The 5,891-nt window shown below is 30.5% G+C and overlaps 1 long non-coding RNA gene across 1 annotated transcript; it reads right to left on the bottom strand.

The window, feature by feature from the left end:
- On the bottom strand, positions 118-1,401 carry LOC108661699. The gene is made up of 3 exons (XR_001927474.1): positions 1,203-1,401; positions 520-642; positions 118-283 (listed from the first exon to the last, which is right to left on the bottom strand). It is a non-coding gene; the product is annotated as an uncharacterized LOC108661699 (long non-coding RNA).

Raw genomic sequence — 5,891 nt, 5'->3', positions numbered from 1 at the left:
ATATATATATATATATATATATATATATATATATATATATATATATATATATATATATATATACATACACATGTACACCACCGCTGCATTACTCAGCTCATGTGCACTCCCTACACACACAAGGCAATATCATCATGTACACTCCTTACACGCACATTTCAATATCATCATGTGCACTCCCTACACGCATTTTAGTATCATCACACGCATTCCCGCCCACATCATTACCGGCATGTGCACTCCCACACCACACACCACTAGCACAGTCACGTGCACTCCTACACTGCAAGTGTACGGTTATAGCTATTATATAGCATTATCACTCAAAGCATAACACACCTATCCATATAACATAGGAACACATGGTTTCATTATATCACATATTTTACCACATAAAAACATTTCATCAAGAGCTTGTTCCCATGCATGTTTTAAAGTAAAGTCCGATAAAACATTTCAGATGATTCAATTAAACATGTATGCATTTATCTTAAAACATTTGAATGCAAGTTCACTCACCTTACAATAGCGGGATACTACATCGATATTAGTTCGAGGCGTATCTAGCTATTTCTACTTATCGGTCACTCGTTATTTCCTTCGGCATGCCACCACAGTCTACTATCTTTACTTTTGCACTTCCTAGCAACAATCCAAATTCAATATTTTTAGTGTACATTGTTTTTACTTCTCTTTTTCCTTCAATCATGAATCCTTATTCAACTAACTTATATCTTGACACATTTTTACCACAATTACCTTTATCCTTTACTTGCTTAATTCTTTAAATTATAATTATCGGCAACTTAATTATGACTCTAGCACCCATATTAACCTTTTCTAGCCATTTTCATTCAAATTTGTCTTATATTTCCACACATAATCCACATATATGGCAGCAACAATCATCCTCACTTTCACTCAATCATTTCCAAGCTTACAATTAATATAATTGCCTTCCAACCATACCCATGACATTACAATAACCCTACATATTGCACACAATCATTCTCATCATATTAAACAAATCATAGGCTTCAAATTGTAGCATTAAGCTTACAACTTGGTTTTAGCTTGGATTTCACCTAACAAAATTCATAATTTCCTCACACCCATGGCCACCATAGCTGCCACAAAATGGTTCACACATTATTTCTCTAAAGATTTAACCAACCATGAGCTTAAAACATAAAAATCCTTACCTTATGTTTCTTGAATCTTGAGACCCACTTGATATTTCTTCAATTACTCTTGAATAACTTACTACCCAAGCCTCTCACTTTTCTCTCCTTTCTTTCCTTGGCCGATTGTCTTTATTTTTCTTTTTAAATACATGGTGGCAAGGTGAAATGGCATGGGAGTATGAAAATGGCGTTGGGTGGGTGAAAATGGCATTAGGAGCATGAAGGTGGAGGAGAAAATATCTTTTGGCTAGAGATAAGAACTAGCCATGGGATAAGGATGAAGAGTCAAAGCTTCTTTTGAAAGCTTTGACCACTAATGGTAAAATTATCATTTTACCCTATAAGGTTTTCACCCTTTTTAATTGTATCCTCCCACAATATTTTAATTTCAATTTCTTTTCATTTTTCTTCCTTAACACTTGTATCAATAAAATATCAAGTTTATACTTCAACGCGGTATCATCGCAATATTTCAATATTTACTTACCCCGCGCTAGCTTTATTTAATAAAGACATGGGAGCCCCATTAACGTTATTTTTCTCTGAAATTTTCTCATTCTTCTTCTCCCTCACTTAGATTGACCATATACTCCTTCTTTATGAAAAATTTAGACACTGAATAAAATATTAATATTTTAATATTATTTTATTAATAAAATATTATTTTATTCTAAAATTTTTCACTTGTCTCCTTAGCACCCAAAATGTCTTATTATGCCCTGATCCACTTCCGAATCACTTTTTATATCGTTAATTCATTCTCAATAAAAATATTATTATTTAATTACTATTGCTTCGCTTGCGAAATATTTTATTCCAAACTATGCCTTTCACCTTTCATCACTTTTAAACACTCTAATAAATCTCAATTAATATCTGATAAGCCTTATTAGCCAACATATCAAAGTACAGGGTGTTACAACTTGGGTGAGTGGTTATTTGGGGAATTTGATTTTTAGGCATTTTGGATAAAACTAAAATGGTAGAAATGATCACAGATGTTTGAAATAGCTTTTAATTGGATCAATTCAAGATCCATACACTAGTAAACTCAAGAATTTGAAATTTATAGACCTAGGTTTTTAGAGAAATTTTTTTTTGATTTTTAGTCGATATAGATATTTTAAATAAGAAAATTTGTGTTTTGATTTATGAAAACATATTAGAAACACTTTAATAAGTGCTAAATTGTCAACAAAAAAAAAAGAAATGAAGAGAGTTGGAGCGGATTTAAAGTTTTGGTTCGTAAGTAACAATAACATTTTAGGCATTAAAGTGTAACAAAATATTTTTGAATATAGCATGTAACAACAATATGTTTTCAACATGACTTATAACAACAACATTTTTTTTAACATGTTTTTGTATATGGCGTGAAATAATAGTATTTTTTTCAACATGACGTATAACAACCTAACCCAGCATGTAACATGTTTTTGTATATGGTGTGTAACAACCTAACCATGACGTGTAATATGTTTTTGTGCATGGCGTGTAACAACCTAACCATGACGTGTAACATTATGGTGTGTAATTTCATTAAGGGTAATTTTATCCAATTTGACTAAAAGTAGTTAAAATTATAAAAGGCTATTTTTTAAAACATTTTATCTTTAAGGGTTATTTTTAAAAATGCTCTTAATGAGAACTAGGCACATAAAAAACATCATGCAAAATCAAATTTGTTGGCAATTTAACAATTGCAATGTGTGTGACAATGGCCTTAGTTTTATTTGGCATCTGTACATATACATCTTTTACTGGTACGAATGCCATAAAAGTAATTTAATGAACAAGCTTTATGATCAGATGCACTTGTATCTATAATCCAAGAATGTTGATCAAATGTATAAGAGGGATGTTGATCAAATGTATGAACCTCAATACTAGATGATTCATCAAATAGTGTGCTATGTAAATTGAAACAGAAAAGCTTAATAAGTTTATTTACTACTGTTGAATTGACCATAGATGTTCTGTGTGAGTGAGGACTCATATCACTATTACTTGAAAAAGGTAGATTTTAAGAAGATAGGTCATCACTAGTGTCATTTTCTTGCTTATTGATAAACACCATGAGTTATTGATATATGACTATTTGTAAGAGACAATTGAGACAAGGTGTTAGCATATTCCTCATGTTCATCAGATTGTACATTGGCCATAATGTTGTTAACTATTAACAAATTTCTTAAGATCATTCCTTCCTTGAGTGATTTAAAATCAAGTGGAAATCAATTATTCTATAATATTTTTCCTTCACATGTCCTAGTTTTCCACAGTGAGAACAAGTAATATCATTCTTATTTTTCCTTTTCCTAGTTGAAAAATTGGCTATAGTTGATTCCTCCATCAAAGGTTGAGTTTACAAGTGAATATCCTTTTATAATTCTTCCTTAACAACCAAATTGTAAACCTTATCCAGACTTGGAAATGGTTTCACCACTTGAGATCTTAGACCAGCATATGACTCATTAAGACCATTCAGAAATCTAAAAACATTGTCCTTAGCATTTTGATCAACAAACTTCTAAAGAAACACAATGGATTTCAATTTCCACAACTACAATGGGGTAGAGGCTTGAAGTTTCTCAACTTTCCCAAATAGCATTTAACTCTGTGAAGTACGAATCAATAGATTTAGTACCTTGTCCAATGTTTGATAATGAGTATTGTAGATTGCAGATCCGAGAGTCATTTGGTTGAGAAAACCTTTTCTTTAAAGTCTCCCCAATTTGATCGGCTAAATTCAATGTAGAAAATAGTAGCAACAATCTGAGGAGAAATTGATTGGAGAAGCTAAGCAATAATGAGATTTTTGCACATTGTCCATGTCGTGTATAGCTCATCAGTGACAATTCGTTCTTCGATCATTCCATCAATAAATCTAGCTTAATTTCTTATTGATAAGGCTACCAAAAAGGATCGTCTTCATGAAGTATAGTTGTTTGGAATGAGTTTAGGGTTAATTACTACCAATTCGTGATGATCGAAGTGATGGAGGAAAAACAATGATTAAAGATCCTTGATAAGGGAAAGAAAAAATTAAGATCCTAAAGAAAGCATCATAATAATAACACTAATTGATGCAACTATTTACAAGTAAAGTAATTATCATTTAACTGCAAGCATGTGCAAAGTGTCATAGATCTCACATCAATAAAAGATGGGATAAGTCTTGAGTTTATGAATAAGGACTTTCCTTCATTTAATAGGCATGCCTTTTGAGATGAAAATGTGCATGTGCTCTTTGTACATGCTTGTGTCACGGATCCACATGTTTTCAACCCAAAAAACATGTCTATTAGGTGAATAAAAGGTCTTACTTATTAGTTCAAGACTCATTCCATGTCTTACAAATGTGGGGTCTATAACACCTTCGTAAAGCCTCTATTTAATTAAGTGATAGGTAACAAAAACAAATTATATTTGCTTAAAAAATAAGAAATAGCTAATAATGGATGCACTTGCTTTTCAAAATAAATAAATAAATAAAATAATGAATGCACATTAAAGAAAAAATATGGTTGAATATGCTACTAAATTTTCATATAATAAAAAATTTAATTTTTAATAATAACCTTAACTTATGAAACTATTTACAAGTAAAATAACTATCATTTAACTGCAAGCATGTGCAGTGTATCACGGATCCCACATAAGAAAAAGATGAAGTGGGTCTTGGGTTTATAAATAAGGTTCTTCCTCCACCTATCATATATGTTTTTTAGGTTGAAAACATGAGCCCATAACAAGTGGTATCAGTGCAAACCTAAATTTTCATTAACGTAGAGCACATACTTGCACATGTCTCCATTTAACTAATGGCATGTGCATCATGTCTCTATTTAACCAATGGTATGTGCTCTCTACATATGCTTGTGTCACAAACTATCTCTTACTAATGTGGGGTTTGTGAGACCTTCACATGCATCCTTTTAACTAAGAGCATGTGCATATAGCTAATAAAAATAAATTATATTTTCTTAAAAAATAACAAATAGCTAATACTGGATTCACATTAAAGAAAGAATATGGCTGAATATGTTGCCAATTATTCATATAAATAAAAAACTTAATTTTTAATTAATTGTTCAAAAAAATGCTTTTGTATTTAATTGAACAATATATTTTGCTTTTAAAACTGAAAAGCAAATTGAAAACAGGCACAACGAATCATATGTTAAAGTTGAATAATAAGCATCAAGCTTAGGGAGAGAAACTTTATAATTGTTGTGGACATAGCCTTAATTATCTACAATACTTTAATAGTAATTATTAATATTATAAATGATGGTTATTATTATCAGATTTACTATGCAAGTGCATGTATCGTTAACAAGTAATACAATGAAAAATAGAGTATAATTTTCACAAGAAATTGCATCAAAATATTACTAAGTACTAAATTTAACACAACTCAATCTTACACAAACAATCAATTTTTAAAACTACTGAAAACTAAGCAACTAAAACTACTAACAAAAATGACAATTTAAACTATAAAATCAATAAAACAAAGTCTAGAACTACAATATTCTCTCAACACTTCACTTGAATCTCTTCTACTCTCTCTTTACTTACTCAATAGTTGAGCTGCTAATCTAGAGTTCTAATGTATTTATAAGTCTTTTACGATATTCTTATAAAAATATCTTTATTAACCAATCTACTATATTTCTATGCAAATTGCTATTAAGAAAGACT

Source organism: Theobroma cacao, chromosome 1 (genome assembly GCF_000208745.1).
Source record: "Theobroma cacao cultivar B97-61/B2 chromosome 1, Criollo_cocoa_genome_V2, whole genome shotgun sequence".
NCBI lineage: Eukaryota > Viridiplantae > Streptophyta > Magnoliopsida > Malvales > Malvaceae > Theobroma > Theobroma cacao.
Note: the sequence above shows the minus strand (reverse complement) of the source record. Positions and strands in the feature narration are given on the sequence as shown.